We start from the raw sequence: 18,300 nt of genomic DNA, 5'->3' as shown, positions 1-18,300 counted from the left end.
GTAGATATGTGCACACGTCTGTGAGTGTATTGTGTGAGCGTGAGTTTTCACGTGCCTGTACACACGCACGCCTCAGCCTTTGCATGTGCCTGCGAACATGGACCGAAGCGTGTACTTAGATGAGCATGTCTGCACACGAGTGCTCATTGTCTGCACCTGTATGAGTGCGAGTGCGCGTGAACAGCGAGTGCATGGGCGTGCCTGCGAGTGTGCATGTCCCTGAGTGTGCTTGCAGGTGTTTGTGTGGCTGAGCACGTGTGGATGCACATGCGAGTGTGCCTCTGTGATCATGGACATGCGTGTGGGTGTGTCCCTGCGAGCGTGTACTTGTGAGTTGCGCGTGTGTGCTCGGGGCCACCGGGCTCCTCAGGACTCGGGCGCGAAGCAGTGCCAGAGATCAGGAGGCAGTTGGGCCCCGACGCTGACCCCAGCTTCCCCCAGCTCAGGCCCTCCCTGGCGGCACGGAGGCGCCTGTGTGGGACGATGCTGCCTGGAACTCTAGGGGCGTCCAGTCCCGTCCCACAGAGGTGAGTGAGGCCACGATCCGTCCTGAGCCCTGGCACCCAGCAGGGCCTCTGGCGCAGACAGAGCCCGAGCAGCTCGGTCCCTGGCAGGTAAGGGTCAGCTTGGCACTTGGGCTGCCAGGGGGACAGGTGACCGAGACACACTGGGCCTTGCTTCTGGACGGGGCATGTTCTGAATGCCACGAGGAGTCTCTGGTCTTCACAGCCCGTTGGCAGAACTGGGCATGTCTCCCCTGCAGCCCACTCCTGGGCCACCTTGCCTTCGCCCATTCTCAGAGCATCTCCCCTGCACCTCATTTCCAGACCGCCCCAGCTGCACCCCGTTCTCCGACCACCTCACCTGCACACCATCCTGAGACCACCTGACCTTCGCTCCATTCTCGGTCTCTCCCCTGCACCCCTTTCTTAGCTTCTCTCCCTGCTGCCGACAGCTTCGCTTCACACACCGAGTGGGTGACAGGACCCTTGGGTGTCCTGAGGCGATGCAGGATAGGCCCCCAGCGCCACTGTTGGGGAGTTGGCTCTGGGTTTTACTTTGGAGATTGGGGGAACTCTAGGTGGGCTGGAGCCGCTGCCTGCCCTATGGGCCCCTTCCCGGTGCGGCGCAGGGTTGCCTCTGTGTAGGGCACAGTGTGGGGAACCCCTTCCTTCGAGAGACTCCCGTGTCCCTGTGGATGTTTTCGGCACCCTGAGCCCCCAGCCTTCTGGGGTTATCCGTGGCAGCCCCGAAACGGACTTGCCCCCTCTCCCTTGGAGGTGGGGATGGAACCGGCTGACCTGCAACTGCCCGTGCTCCCCACCCCGGCCACCCTCACGCACCCACAGCCCGGGATGGGCATGAGAGGACCCCCCGGGAGTCTCCTGGGGCCCCTTCCGCTCTCTCCCTGGTGACGTGAGTTGGGAATTCTTGGAACCATGCCGAAAGAGCGAGTGTTTCCTGCTGGAGAAAAGGCGGGTTTGCAGTTTTGGGGGCCCCCAGGACCCTGGGATGAGTCTTGGCTGACCCAAGACCAAGTTGGGGCCCTGCAGTGCCAGGGACTTCTGGGCCCCATCACCCCGCGGGAGCTCACGGCCGGGGCAGGTCCACCTCCCATTTCATCTCCTTTCCCAGTCCGGACGTGCGAGTGGCCGGTGCTGTGAGCTCCCAAGTCGATAGATACTCGCCGGTGCTTTGCTCTAACTAACACATCGACACCCGCTGGTGTTTGCGAGCTTGCGGTGCTACAGTGCGGGCCTTGTGCCCCCTGAACCCCTACTCCAAACAGCGCGGCTCAAGTCTGGTGGCCCAGCCTCTCTGGGTGGCTGACTCTCAGGGGTGCGGGTGTGTGTGTGGCTGCTTGAGGTGAGAAGGTTCATTCAAGGTGAGAGTGGCAGCCTGCATGTGGGACCCCACAGCTGGACTTGGGGTTTTGTGTGGGCACAGAGAACCCCCCACTGTCTGAGGGGGACCTCCTACTTGGCAGGGTCTGGGGATGAGGCAGGGACCCCTGCAGAGTCGGGGTTCAGGGACTTGGGGCCCTGCAGAGTCAGAGTTCAGAGATTGGGAGGAGGCAGGGGATCGTGCAGGGTCAAGGTTCAGGGACTGGGGGACCCTGAGGAGTCAGAGTTGAGGGACTGAGCGGCCCTGCAGAGTCGGGGATCAGGGATCAGACGATTTCCCTGCTCAGGGCATGCCCCGTGGGAGGACAGGCACAGCAGTCACTGCAGGGGAGCTTGGCACAGCCGTCGTGCCCACTCCCTCCTCGGCGCCCTGTGGACACCCACCCCACCCCGGGCTGCACTGAACCCTGGAACCTCTGACTCTGCCCGCCCCCAGCCGACCTGTCACCCCTCCCTCCCTCAAGACCAGCCCCAGAGCCGGGCCTGCTCGCTGTGCTGCTCATGTGGGCCCCCTGGACGCACACATGGGGGACACCCCACGTGCACCACGCGATCCCAGGCCCTTTCGTGTCCCAGCATGCCCTGCGGGCGCTCCCGTGACCAAGCGTACCCCGTCCTGTCCCATCAGGCCTCGGGTGATCGCATGGCCCACCATGTCCCCGCAGTGCCTGCAGTGCGCACCCAGCCATAGCTCAGTAGGCTTGGCGCTCTGCGTGCCCCATATCCTTGATGCCCTTGGATGCCCTGCGGTGCCCACAGGCCTGGTATCCCAGCATGCTCCACTGCATTACGTATCCTACAATGGCCCGGGGCATGTGATATCCCATAATGCCGTGCGGCATTTCCCATGATGCCCCGCGACATGTAATTTCCGGCATCACCTATCCCATAATGCCCTGCGGGATTTGATTTCCCATAATGCCCCACTACATTACGTATCCTACAATGGCCCGGGGCATTTTATGTCCCATAATGCCTTGCGGCATTTCCCATGATGTCCCTCGGCATTTGATTTTCCATGTCATGTATCCCATAATGCCCCCCACGACATCATGTATCCCATAATGCCCTGCAGTATTTGATTTCTGACATCATGTATCATAATGCCCCGTGGTACTTGATTTCTGACAGTATGGGATACATGATGCCCCGTGACACTATGTATCCCATAATGCCCCATGGTTTTTGATTTCCAACAAGATGTACTCCATAATACCTCCACGACATCACGTATCCTATAATGTCCCACGACATTTCTCTATGATGCCCCACATCATTATCCCATAGTGCCCTGCAGTATTTGATTTCTGACATCATGTATCATAATGCCCGCGGTACTTGATTTCCAACAGTATGGGATACATGATGCCCCGTGACACTATGTATCCTATGATGCCCCATGGTAATTTTTTCAACATTATGTAATCCATAATGCCCCAGCGACATCATGTATCCCATAATGCCCCACATTATGTATCCCATAGTGCCCACGGTATTTGATTTCCCATGATGCCCATGGCATTTGATTTCCAACAGTATGTATCCCATATTGCCCTGCGGTATTTGATTTCTGACATCATGTATCATAATGCCCCGTGGTACTTGATTTCTGACAGTATGGGATACATGATGCCCTGTGACACTATGTATCCCATAATGCCCCATGGTATTTGCTTATCAACATTATGTACTCCATGATGCCCCCACGACATCATGTATCCCATAATGTCCCATGGCATTTTTCTATGATGCCCCACATTATGTATCCCATAGTGCCCCATGATATTTGATTTCCCTTGATGCCCATGGCATTTGATTTGCGACATCATCTATTCCATAATGTCCTGCGGTATTTGATTTCCCACACCTTGCGGCATTTCCCATGATGCCCTGTGACATCACGTATCCCATAATGCCCCACGACATTTGTTTTTCGACATCATGCATCCCATAATGCTCTGCGGTGTTTGATTTCTGACATCATGTATCATAATGCCCCGTGGTACTTGATATCTGACATTATGGGATACATGATGTGCCGTGACACTATGTATCCCATAATGCCCCATGGTACTAGATATCCAACATCATGTACTCCAAAATACCCCCATGACATCATGTATCCCATAATGTCCCACGGCATTTCTCTATGATGCCCCCGTGATATCATGTATCCCATAGTGTAGCATATGAAAAAGTTTCCATAAGATGATTCTTGGAATTGTATTTAAAAGTGTTTCCTTAGGATTGTTCTGTGACTTTTGCCCCACCTAACCCTTCCAGGTGGGGCGCTGTGGAGTTGGCAATAAATAGCTTGAGGGACAGGAGTGAGGGGCCTTCTGTGAAAAGCTGCTGGCTGCAGGAGGATTCTCTGGCTCTCCTTGCCCGATCTTTTAAACCCTATCGTTCTTGTCTGTGTGGATTATTACTTGCTGCGGATAAATATTACCAAGGCCTTCCCCCGAAAGGGGACAAGGGGATGGGAAGTAATTTCTCATTCTGGGGACTGTTCTTGGATTCACAAATACCCAGCCAAGATAACGGCGAAGATATCTTGCAGATGGCGCCGGGAACAGGTGGACCTGGACCCTCAATAACTGTAAGTGAAACGCTTTATTGGAAATTGCCTCTGGAGATCCTTGGATGGCTTCTATGGTCAGCCGTGTTGATTGTGCCACCTTGTTACAAATTCTTTGGTTTGGCGTTTGTCAAGTGGATATTTCCATACTATTTCAAACAAATAGGCTGGATGATAGGTAAAATCATTGCTTTTGGATGGTTGTGGTCTATAGTTCAAATGACAATTGATACTCAAATATTTGCCTCGCCTGTGTTGGCTCCATTAGCCATAGTTTGTGGAATCTCTGTGGTTGCTAATATTGTTATGGCGTGCATAGGTATTGGCTGGTATTTCGGAAGGAAAAAGTGTGGGAAAAGTGAGGCTAAGACCAGCCTGGAAAATAAGGAGATCTATCCAATGAAACTCCAGGCCAAAGTGCAGGCTGATGAAGCTAGCACCAACATCAAAAATATAGGCATTTTTCCCAACAAAAAATCTACTCGGAAACATAATTTAGAAACTCAGGACCCAAATCAAAATATTAACACTGATGACCAACCCCCGGTGCTAAGTCCACAAGTGAGTCCGGATTCTGTACACAGAATGGAATCACAAAATAGTGCCGGCTCAGATGACGAATCACAGGCTAGTGCTCCATATGTCAGGGCTCAGAGCCTGGTGCAAAGTACTTCTGCTAATCCGGCCTCAGTTCCGTTACAAACAGTATATAGAACCATTTACGAACCCCTTGAAATAGAAGACATGGAACGGTTTAAGAAAACATGTAAGGAATTTGGGCCAACCTCTCCATACTGTGTGGAAACGCTAAGACTTTGGTGTCGAAAATCACTTTGGACACTGCATGAATTTCAAAAACTAGCTGAAATATGCTTGCCATCTAAACAGCGAACGGAATGGGAGATGTTCTATGCGGAGGGTGTGAAATCCAAATTATATAGCCCAGATGGAACAAAAAAACAAGTGGCAGGGGTCACTCTATCGTATGAATTATTAATGGCAGAAAATCAATATGCAGATATTCAGGCACAAGCTGCTTTACCTAAGGAAATCTTAAACATAATTAAAGATATTGCAGTATCCGCATGGGAAAAACTTGATATGAACAGCACAGGTGCAGGAACCTTTTTAAGAATTACCCAAGGTCCCCATGAGCCATATATCGACTTTGTAGCTAAACTCAAAGATGCCTTGAAAATACAAGTCAAAGATAAGCAGGTTAGAAAATATTTAGAAAAAAGTTTGGCTTATCATAATGCGAATTCAGCCTGCAAATTGATATTGGCCCCTTTGCAGGACAAGGCTGACTTAAATGAGTTTTTATATGCCTGCAGAAATGTTTATGATTCTTCAGCAAACCTGGATCCAGTGCAAACTTTTGCGGTTAGTAAGGGAACAAAGTCTTTCTACCCCCGGGGAAGAAGCGCCGCCCCAAAGCCTGGTCTCTGCCCAAAATGCAAGAGAGGTCGCCACTGGGCAAAAGATTGCAGATCTGGAAATCTCCCTAATAATAACACAGGGAATGGTTTTAACACCACACCCAGGAGGCAATTCCTCTGTTACCATTGTGGAAAACAGGGCCATATCAGAAGAAATTGTCGTCTTTTGTTAAATCAAGCTCCTCAGGGACACACATTTCCAATGCAGGGAAACGCCTACCGGGCCAACCCCCAGGCCCGTGCAAATCAGGGGCAAAGTCCACAAACCATACTTCTTCCGAGCCCAGCCCAAGATTGCTCACAATTAGCGAATTAATTCATGCGACTGCGGGGAGCGCTGGGCTCGACATAACTTGCCCAGAGGACATTACAATTTACCCAGGAGCATGCCCCTTCATGCTAAAGACTGGCATTGTAGGCCCGCCACCCCCAGATACAATGGGGTTGATTCTGGGCAGAAGTTCCCTCAATGTAAAGGGTATATCAGTAACCACAGGTGTCATTGACTCAGATTCAAAGGGAGAAATTGTTGTAGTAATTACGGTACCGGATACTTGGACATTCAAAAAGGGGGAGGCAATTGCCCAGATAGTAATAGTGCCGTATGTCAAACTTGGGACTTCAGATAAGACTCGAATTGGAGGTTTTGGAAGCACAGATCCAGGGGCCGCCCATAACCCAATTATCGCTTTGGTTACTAAATTTAAAGAGGAAAATCCGATGATTAAACTTCACTTTCAGGGGCGACCCTTTAATGGAATGATAGACACCGGGGCGCAAATCACAGTAATTTCTGATAAGGAATGGCCAGAAAATTGGCCTCTACAAGAAATTCCATACTCGCTAGAAGGAGTGGGAGGTTTAAGTTCCTGTCTATTAAGTAAAAGGACTATGGTAGTTCACGGCCCAGAAAATCAAAAGGCCATAATTAGACCTCATGTGGGCCCATTCTCACCTTCTCTATGGGGTCGCGACCTACATAAGCAGTGGAAAGCTGAATTCCACATCCCATTAGCTCCAGAAGAGTCTGGAACTTCTCCTGAAATGAAAACTCAGAATTTTTGGTAGGGGCCACTGACAGAAAGAACCCAGCACCGATAAAAATAAAATGGAAATCTGATGAACCAATTTGGATAGGTCAGTGGCCCCTTAAAATTGATAGATTAAAGGTGCTAACAGAATTAGTGGAAGAACAGCTAAAATTAGGACATATTGAGCCTTCATTTTCTCAATGGAATTCGCCTATATTTACCATACAAAAGAAGTCCGGAAAATGGAGACTGTTGATGGATCTGAGAGCAGTAAACATATCTATGGTACCCATGGGAAAATTGCAAACAGGTTTACCATCACCTGTAGTTATCCCAAAGGAATGGCCACTAGTCATAATTGACTTGAAAGACTGTTTTTACCATATTCCTATTCACCCGGATGATAAACACCGGTTCGCATTCTCAGTTCCTTCTATAAACAACACCCATCCCTGCCGGAGGTTCCAATGGACTGTCCTCCCCCAGGGCATGCTGAATTCCCCAACAATGTGTCAATTTTTTGTAGATAAGATTTTGAGCCCTGCTCGAGAAAGATTTCCTCAAGCCATGATCTTTCATTATACTGATGATATTCTTATCACAATGAACAATGAAACAGATCTACAGGACGTATATTCTTTTGTTATTGACTGTTTGCAAACAGCAGGACTGAAAATAGCTTTAGAAAAGATACAGACTATGCCACCATATCAATACTTGGGTTTTATTTTGGACCGAACGTCTATACGTCCACAAAAAATCTCCATCAAAAAAGAAAACCTCAAAACACTTAATGATTTTCAGAGACTTTTAGGTGACGTGAATTGGCTCCGGCCTGCGCTAGGAATCCCAAATACAGAACTGTCTAATTTGTTTAAAACGTTGGAGGGTGATTCTGCCCTAGACAGCCCGAGAAATTTAACTATAGAGGCCAAAAATGAATTGGACTTCTTCTTGAACAGGTTGCAACAATCATTTCTCTCAAGATTCATTCCGGGAGAGAAGGTTTCTTTATTAATTTTCCCTACAAAAGAAACCCCTACGGGGGCATTGATGCAACAGGCAGGTCCCCTGGAATGGGTATATTTACATAACAAACAGCCTCGGTCTGTGATATCTTATTTGGATTTAATTTCAGAACTCATTATCAAAGCAAGACTCAGATCTATATCTTTACTAGGATTTGACCCTGATATATTAGTATTGCCAATACCAAAAAAGGAAATTGAGTCAATATTGCCTCTTAATGAATCTTTACAAAGGGCCCTTTCAGATTTCACAGGAGAAATTTCCTCTCATTATCCACCAGGAAAGACATGGGACTTTTTGAAAAAGACTCAGTTTGTCATTTCTTCAATCGTTCGAGACTCTCCTATCCCCAATGCGAAGGTTTTTTACATAGATGGGTCCAGCGGGGGTAGGGGTGGGATAACTGGAGAAAACATGAATATAACTATAGATACCAAGTATAAGTCAGCACAGAAACTTGAATTAGCAACGTTAATTTACCTATTAGAAAATGTATCTGACGCCATGAATGTTGTCTCTGATTCTTTGTATGTGGTAAATTTATGTCCTGTGATAGCCACGGCCTCTCTCAATGCTCATAGCCCAATTATACAGAATTTACTACAAACATTGCAACAGCTTATTCAAAAACGAACTGAACCCATCTTCATCACGCATATTAGAGCCCACTCAGGTCTTCCAGGGCCAATGGCTCAAGGAAATAAAACTGCAGATTTGTTGGCAATGCCTATATTCAAGTCACCTACAGAAGAACATACAGCTTTACACACAAATGCTCGCCGCTTACATGTAAATTACCAGATTCCCTGGAGGCAAGCTAGAGAAATTATAGAAAGGTGCAACATATGTGCCCCATTAGCAAAAAAGACTCACATAGCAGGAGCAAACCCAAGAGGCTTACAGTCTAATGAACTGTGGCAAATGGACGTAACTCAAACAGATTTATTTCCAAAGAAACCTTATCTTCATGTGGTGGTGGACACTTATTCTCGATTTATTTGGGCAATCCCTATGTCTTCCCAAAAGTCTAAGGCAGTTTGCAGTTTTCTTTTACAATGCTTTTCAGTTATGGGTGTTCCGTATTCCATTAAAACTGATAATGGACCCGCCTATATCAGCAAAACTTTTGAATTCTTTTGTAAAGAATGGCAGATAAAACATCTGAAAGGAATCCCCTATAATTGCCAAGGACAGGCCATTGTGGAAAGAGCACACAGGACGCTAAAAACTCAATTACAAAAGAATAGAAAAAGAGGTTTAGCACCTACTGAGCTGTTATCTTTGACTCTTCTTACACTAAATTACCTAAATTTACCCCAAGGGGAAAGTTACACTGCTGGGGAAAGACATTTTAAAGAAGATATTCAGAGACAAGAAACATCACATATACCGGTTTGGATCAAAGAGGATGAAAAATGGATCGCTGGATATCTTCTTCTGAGAGGAAGGGGATATGCATATGTTGGTACAAATGACAACCCCTCTAAGAAATTTTGGGTCCCTTTACGCCTAATCAGAAATCGAATTAGTACTAACCACCAGGATCAGGTTGCTGGGACTACAAGCCTGCCCCCACGTCAAATACAAAATGCCCAAAACACTGACAATTGTAACACTGCTGTGGCCTCTGAGAAAGTAAACAAGGGATTAACTTTTACACCCAATACCTGGAATAAGGCAGACAAGAGTAAGAAGCCCTTACATTCCAGAATGGAAATAGAGAAACAGAGACCTGCATTTACAGGATTACGAAATTTAGGGAACTCATGCTATATGAACTCAATATTACAATGCCTGTATAATATTTCAGACTTAACTCAGTATTTTTATCAAGATCATTATAAAAAAGACATTAACAAAGAAAATCCAAGTGGACATAAAGGTAAATTAGCAGAACAATTCGGTCATCTCATAAAAATCATGGGAGATGGATGTCATAGGAATGTCAATCCTGAACACTTCAAAGCAACAATTGGTTTACTTAATGACCAATTTGCCGGACACAACCAACAGGATCCTCACGAATTATTGATGTTCCTTATAGAGGGACTACATCAGGATTTGCTTACTGAAAATTCAATAGCAGATAAAACTATACACCTGATAGACAATGAAAAACATGAACAATCTAGGCCTAAACACCAAAAGGCTCACAAATCTCTTATATATGACCTCTTTCAAGGACAGTTCAAATCTATACTACAGTGTCTCACATGTCACCAAAAGTCTGAAGTATATGAGACATTTGTTCAGTTGTCCCTGGCAATCAAGCCTACAGATAAATGTACGTTACAAGAATGCCTCGTTGAATTCTTTAGAGAAGAAGATTTGAAAGGTAACAATAGAATTCATTGTAACAGCTGCAACACTAAAAGGGACTTTTTGAAGAGGACATACTTGTGGAAATTACCTCCAGTATTAATTATTCATTTGAAACGTTTTGCTTTTGATGGCAAACAAATTAAAAAACTACTCACTTATGTGGATTTTCCTTTAGAAGACCTCAACTTAGCAGAATTCACTCAGGAAAAAACTTACAAAACTGAAAAATACATCTTATCATCAGTGTCTAACCATTTTGGTAAACTACATTTTGGACACTGTACATCATACTGTAATATTGACTCAAGACAACACTGGATCAATTTTGATGACAAGAAAATCAAGAAAATTCCTACTGCATCGGTAAAATCCACAGCAGCATACATCCTGTTTTATACTTCTCAGAGATCTACTATAAATGCTTAATAATTATTTATTTTATTTGTTAGTTGTCATTAATGCTTTATGATTCATTTCACAGGTACTCCCGCTGAATAGGATTTATTATGATGAATCCCCATTGTAGTTGCTTGTATGAGGTATTTATGTCTTAACACCACTATTGATCCAGGCTCACTCGAGAGAAAGCTTCCTCATCGTACTAAGGTATTATATAGCAATATATTGAGATATACTCATCTAACAACTTTCACTCTTTCACTCTAACGTCATTGTTTTATTTGCCTCAATTTAGGCTTCTAGATGGAGGTGAATTAATAATTTTGACATAACAGTACCTTTTAGGTGGACTCTCTTTACAGTGCTCATCATCTATGGTTACGATAGAATTACTTGTCTCTACTTGTATTATTGGTTTCCTTGGTCGTATTGTGCATGAAATTCTCTTGCAGATTTACTCGACTATGCCTTAAAAATATATCTTTTGTTGTTGCTGTGAACTTGAAGATTTTCATCTAAACTGTTTGCCGGCTATTGTATTTTAAAGCGCTTTTTGTTGATTCAGCTGAATTTTTTTTTGTTTGTTTTGTTTTCGCTCTATTTGGGATCCTCCCAGCTAACATTTTTTGGTAAGTATGAGTGAGTGATGGCCATGTTTGTGTGAAATATGTTTATGTATGTCTTGTGTTTGTATGTCTTACATGTTTTGTATATAGTTCTTTTTTCCTGACTTTATCTTCCCCAATTTATTCTTACTTATCCTTCCCTCTTTTTTCCGAGTCCCTAACAGTCTATTTTCAGGAATCCCTCCACATTCGCAAATCATCGTGTGCAAATCATCACCCACTATGACAAGACTCCTGAGCTCTGACTGAGAAAGACATCGTAAACTGTTGCAGTGCTGTATCCTGCTTCTTATTACAACTGCTTTCCCTGACTCATCAAGTTTCTTTGGTGGGACTTTTGGGAGTTCTGGACTCCCTATCTTTTCTTAGTAGTTTTTAACTTGGGAGAAATTTCAGCTCTTGTAGTTTTATAATTGTAATCCTGTAAAGTTATATTTGAGTCTACACTTTTGTTGATTACTGTAATTAATGTTTTTACATCTTAGTTGTTAACTCTCAAAATTGTTATGGTATTTCATTAAGGTTTTACTTGTGTTGCTTTGGATTAAGGGTTAGATACTGTCATAAATAAGTTGCTGGATTGTAATCCTGGCTGGTATTTTGGCCTTTTGCATGGGTGCATCATTGGAAAAAATAGCAGGTGCAAAAGGAGGTTTTATCCATTTTGGATAGACCCTCAATTTTTTCATTTACACGGGGAAGTTCTCTGCCTTAAGCATTTTGTTTTGGTTTTGAACTTAAGCTCCCACCTATTATTCGGCCGTACATGGTTCTTCATTTTCGGACCTCTTATGAACTGCTGACTGGACTAGAACTCATCTTGGATTGAATTCAAGTACATATGGATCTTATTTACTTTGGCGCCCATTGTGCGGGTGTGTGTGTGTGGCTCTTCCTTCGAAATAGGGGCCTAATTCACTGCCTCCAAAGATGGGCTTTCTTCTGCTCAAACTGGACTGGAATGGAAAATGTGTGTCTTCTAACCTGCTACGCAGCCTTGTGAGCATCTCATCTAAGGATCTCTGTCTCCGAATTACTTTCGGGCTTTGTGATTGCCCCGGGAGCTCCCCATGGCCTATTAGGTCCTGAATATTGGAATTTCTTACTCGACTTCTGCTTTTCAAGGGAATACTTACTCGGAATTGATCATCTTGGATGCTGTAGATTTTATTCTACTCTGGAGCTTGTAGTTGATTCCTTTACATCTGTTTCTGGTTTTGAACACCCTGTGTTAGGCTAAAAAATTTTTTCTATACTTTTTCCCGTGATGCACTTATGCAAAAAGCCACTCTTTTACAATTGCTTAGTTATTCTTTTTACAATTAAAAAAATATATATTATTTATTTCTGTACATTATTATTGTTTATTGTTTCTTTACAAAAAAGGGGGAATTGTAGCATATGAAAAAGTTTCCATAAGATGATTCTTGGAATTGTATTTAAAAGTGTTTCCTTAGGATTGTTCTGTGACTTTTGCCCCACCTAACCCTTCCAGGTGGGGCGCTGTGGAGTTGGCAATAAATAGCTTGAGGGACAGGAGTGAGGGGCCTTCTGTGAAAAGCTGCTGGCTGCAGGAGGATTCTCTGGCTCTCCTTGCCCGATCTTTTAAACCCTATCGTTCTTGTCTGTGTGGATTATTACTTGCTGCGGATAAATATTACCAAGGCCTTCCCCCGAAAGGGGACAAGGGGATGGGAAGTAATTTCTCATTCTGGGGACTGTTCTTGGATTCACAAATACCCAGCCAAGATAACGGCGAAGATATCTTGCACCATAGTGCCCCACGGTATTTGATTTCCCATAATGCCCTGCAGTATTTGATTTCTGACATCATGCATTATAATGCCCGTGGTACTTGATTTCTGACAGTATGGGATACATGATGCCCATGACACTTTGTATCCCATAATGCCCCATGGTATTTGATTTCCAATATTATGTATCCCATAATGTCCCATGACATTTTTCTATGATGCTCCACAACATTATGTATCCCATAGTGCCCCCATGGTATTTGATTTCCATAGTGCCCTGTGGTATTTGATTTTCCATGATGCCCATGGCATTTGATTTCCGGCATCATGTATTCCATGATGCCCTGCGGTATTTGATTTCCCACACCTTGAGGCATTTCCCATAATGCCCCGTGACATCACGTATCCCATAATGTCCCAGGGCATTTGATTATCGACATCATGTATCCCATAGTGCCCTGCATATTTGATTTCTGACATCATGTATCATAATGCCCCATGGTACTTGATTTCTGACAGTATGGGATACATGATGCCCCGTGACACTATGTATCCCATAATGCCCCATGGTTTTTGATTTCCAACAAGATGTACTCCATAATACCTCCACGACATCACGTATCCTATAATGTCCCACGACATTTCTCTATGATGTCCCACATCATGTATCCCATAGTGCCCTTCAGTATTTGATTTCTGACATCATGTATCATAATGCCCCGTGGTACTTGATTTCCGACAGTATGGGATACATGATGCCCCGTGACACTATGTATCCTATGATGCCCCATGGTAATTTTTTTTTCAACATTATGTACTCCATAATGCCCCCGCGACATCATGTATCCCATAAGTCCACGGCATTTCTCTATGATGCCCATCATGTATCCCATAGTGCCCCATGGTATTTGATTTCCGGCATCATCTATTCCATGATGCCCTGCGGTAATTGATTTCCCACATCTTGCGGCATTTCCCATAATGTCCCGTGACATCATGTATCCCATAATGCCCTGCGGTATTTGATTTCTGACATCATGTATCATAATGCCCCGCAGTACTTGATTTCTGACAGTATGGGATACATGATGCTCGTGACACTGTGTATCCCATAATGCCCTGTGGTACTTGATTTCCATTATGTACTCCATAATGCCCCCACGACATCATGTATCCCATACTGCCCCCACGGTATTTGATTTCCCATGATGCCCATGGCATTTGCTTTCCGACCGTATGTATCCCATGATGCCCCGTGGCACCACATATCCCATGGTACCCACGACATTATGTATCCCATGATGCCCACGGCAGTTGATTTCCGACATTATGTATCCCATGATACCCCACAGCATGATTTCCCATAATGCCCCGTGACATTTGATATCCTACCTCCTCCATCTTCCTTCTTCCTCCTTTCTTATTTTTCCTCCTCTTCCTCTCCTTCCTCTTCCTCTTTCCTTCCTCCTCCATCTTCCTCATTTTTCTTTCTTCCTCCTTTCTTCCTTTTTCTCCTCTTCCTCTTCCTTTTTCCTCCTCCATCTTCTTCCTATTCCTCCTTCCTCTTCCTACCTTCCTCCTCTTCCTTCTTCCTTCTTCCTCCTTATTCATCTTCTTTCTTCCTCTTCTCTTCCTTGTCCTTTTTTCTCTTTCCTCCCCCTTCCTTCTCTTTCCTTCTTTCTCCTCCTCTTCCTCCTCCTGCTTCTTCCTCCTTCTTCCTCCTCCTTGTTCTTCTTCCTTCTTCCTCTTCTTCCTTGTCCTGATTCCCCCTCCTTCCTCTTCATCCCTTTTCCACCTTCTCCTTCCTCCACCACCTCCTTCATCTTCCTCCCTTCCTCCACCTCTTCCTCCTCCTCATTCTTCCTCACTTCATCCTCCTTTCCTTCCTCTTCCTTTACCTCTTCTTCCTCTTCCTCCTTTCTTCCTTCTTTCTCCTTTCTCCTCCATCATCCTCCCTTCCTCCACCTCCTTCCTCCTTTTCCTCTTCCTCTTCCTCTTCATCCTCCTTTTCTTTTCTTTTCGTTTTTTTTTTTTTTTGGTTTTTGGGCCACACCCGGCAGTGCTCAGGGGTTACTCCTGGCTGTCTGCTCAGAAATAGCTCCTGGCAGGCACGGGGGACCATATGGGACACCAAGATTTGAACCAACCACCTTTGGTCCTGGATCGGCTGCTTGTAAGGCAAACGCCGCTGTGCTATCTCTCCGGGCCCTTCATCCTCCTTTTCTTACTCCTACTTCTCTTCTCTTCCTCCACCTCCTCCTTCATGTTCCTTCTCCTTCTCTTCCTTCCTTTTCCTCTTCTTACTCTTCCTTCTTCCTTATTTTTCTTCCTCCTTTTCATCATCTTCCTTAGTCTTCTTCCTGTTCTCTTCCATGTCCTCCTCCTCCCTTTCTTCCATCTTCTTCCTTTTTTCTCCTTTCTGCTCCTTTCTGCTGCTTCTTCCTCCTCCTGTTCTTCCTCCTCCACTATCTTCTTTCTCCTTATTCCTCCTTCTTCTTTCTCCTCCTCTTTCTCTTCTTCCTTCTCATCATCCTCCTCCTTTTTCTGCTTCTATCTCCGTCTCCTCCTTCCTCCTCCTTCTTCCTCTTTTCCTCCTCCTTCATCCTCTTTTCCTCCTCCTCCAACACCTCTTCTTCCTTCATTTCCCTCTTCTTCATTCTCCTACTTCTTCCTCCACCGCTTTCTTCATCTTCCTCCCTTCCTCCTTCTTTTCTTTCTTCTTCCTTCCTCCCCCTTTCCTCACTTTCTCCTCCTTGTTTTTCCTTCTTCCTCTTCCTCCTCTTTACCTCTTCGTCGTTCTTCCTCCTTCCTCCTCCCTCCTCCTTTGTTCTTTCTCCTCTTCTCCTCCTCTTCCTTCTTCCTCCCTTTCTCGACTTCCTTCTTCTTTCTTTCTTCTTCTTCCTCCTTCCTCTTCTCCTCCTCTTTCTTCTTCCTCTTTCTTCCCCCTTCTCCCTTCGTCTTCCTTTTTCTTCCTATTACTTATTTTTCCTCCCCTTCCTGTTTCTTTCTCCTCCTCCTTTCTTCTTCTTCCTCCTCTTCCTCCTCCACTATCTTCTTCCTCCTTTATCTTCCTTCTTTCCTTCTTTCTCCTACTTCTTCCTCCTTTTTCTTTCTCCTCCTCTTCCTCCTTGCTCCTCCTTCCTCCTCCTTCTTATTCTTCCTTCTTCGTGTACCCTAAGACCCACCCATTTCTGGGAGGGGTCTTGGGAACCGGATAGTAGGTGTAACTTTACCTGCAAGCCCCTCCCATTCCTGGGAGGGGTTTGGAAAAAGGTAGATAAGGCTGGGACCAAGGGAATTCGGCCCTTTTGGCTCTTTGCCCCTTTGGCCGTTTCTCTCTTGGCCCGGCTTGGCTTCCTGGCTTTTGGATCTTTGGGCCGCATGGAGCCCAAAGGGAAGATGGCTAACAGGAGATAAGATGCAGGGCTAGCAAAATATAGCTGAATGCTTAAAAGGTTGACATAGGCCACACACCTGTGGTGGCTAGGGCATAAATAAAGATGATTCTTCCTGAAGCCTGCGTGTGAGTGAGTCTTGATTACGCCGACTACCTGGGCCTGGAACTTGCCAGCTGGATGGGGGATGAAGCCACGTGGCTGGGGCCTAAGCACAAAGGCCTCCATCCACCGCCATCCAGCCCCATCGTTATTTATTTAATACAACACTCCTTTCTGCTGCTTCTTCCTCCTCCTGTTCTTCCTCCTCCACTATCTTCTTTCTCCTTATTCCTCCTTCTTCTTTCTCCTCCTCTTTCTCTTCTTCCTTCTCATCATCCTCCTCCTTTTTCTGCTTCTATCTCCGTCTCCTCCTTCCTCCTCCTTCTTCCTCTTTTCCTCCTCCTTCATCCTCTTTTCCTCCTCCTCCAACACCTCTTCTTCCTTCATTTCCCTCTTCTTCATTCTCCTACTTCTTCCTCCACCGCTTTCTTCATCTTCCTCCCTTCCTCCTTCTTTTCTTTCTTCTTCCTTCCTCCCCCTTTCCTCACTTTCTCCTCGTTTTTCCTTCTTCCTCTTCCTCCTCTTTACCTCTTCGTCGTTCTTCCTCCTTCCTCCTCCTTCCTCCTCCTTTGTTCTTTCTCCTCTTCTCCTCCTCTTCCTTCTTCCTCCCTTTCTCGACTTCCTTCTTCTTTCTTTCTTCTTCTTCCTCCTTCCTCTTCTCCTCCTCTTTCTTCTTCCTCTTTCTTCCCCCTTCTCCCTTCGTCTTCCTTTTTCTTCCTATTACTTATTTTCCTCCCCTTCCTGTTTCTTTCTCCTCCTCCTTTCTTCTTCTTCCTCCTCTTCCTCCTCCACTATCTTCTTCCTCCTTTATCTTCCTTCTTTCCTTCTTTCTCCTACTTCTTCCTCCTTTTTCTTTCTCCTCCTCTTCCTCCTTGCTCCTCCTTCCTCCTCCTTCTTATTCTTCCTTCTTCCTCTTCGTCTTCCTCCGCTTCCTCCTCCTCTGACACCCCTTCTCCTCTTTCCTCTTCTTCATCATACTTCCTCCACCTCCTCCTTCATCTTCCTTCTTTCTTCCTCCTTCTTGATCTTTCTTCCTCCTCCTCCTTCCTTCTTCCTCGTCCTCCATCATCTTTCTTCCCTCTCCTCCTTCCTTCTTTTTCATCTTCCTCCTCCTCCTTCTTCATCCTCTTCTTCCTTCCTCCTCCTCCTCCTTCATCTTTCTCCCTTCCTCCTTCAGTTTTCTTCTCTCTTTTTCTTTCTTCTTCCTCCTTCCTCCTTCTTAATCTTCTTCCTTCTTCTTCCTCTTCTTCCTCTTTTCTCCTTCTCCACCTTTTTCTTCTTGTTGTTCTCCTCCTCCTTTTCCTCTTCTCCTTCTCGTCCCTCTCTTCCTCTTCTCCTCATCCCCCTCTTCCTCTTTCTTCTCCTATTCACCTCCCCTTCCTCTTCTTATTCTAATTCTCCTTATCTTCCTCCTCTTCCTCTCCTATTCTCCTCTTCCTCTTTCAATTTTCTTCCTCTTCTTCCTTCTCGTCGTCCTCCTCCTTATTCTGCTTCTACCTCCTTCTCCTCCTTCCTCCACCTCCTTCCTCTTTTCCTCCTCTTTCATCCTCTTTTCCTCCACCTCTGACACCTCTTCTTCCTTCATTTCCCTCTTCTTCATCCTCCTACTTCTTTCTCCACCTCTTTCTTCATCTTCCTCCCTTCCTCCTCTCTTCTTTTTCTTCCTCCTTCCTTCCTCCTCCTCTTTCCTCACTTCCTCCTCCTTGTTCTTCCTTCTTCCT

General features: G+C 45.5%; 1 protein-coding gene across 1 annotated transcript in view; it reads left to right on the top strand.

Moving 5' to 3' along the window:
- Positions 1-18,300, top strand: part of LOC126025919 (uncharacterized) — a 188,587-nt gene that overhangs the window by 113,756 nt on the left and 56,531 nt on the right. The window lies entirely within an intron of this gene.

The sequence above is a fragment of the Suncus etruscus genome, chromosome 13 (genome assembly GCF_024139225.1).
Source record: "Suncus etruscus isolate mSunEtr1 chromosome 13, mSunEtr1.pri.cur, whole genome shotgun sequence".
Taxonomy (NCBI): Eukaryota; Metazoa; Chordata; class Mammalia; order Eulipotyphla; family Soricidae; genus Suncus; species Suncus etruscus.
The sequence above is the reverse complement of the archived record's forward strand: the minus strand, read 5'-3'. Positions and strand labels throughout refer to the sequence as shown.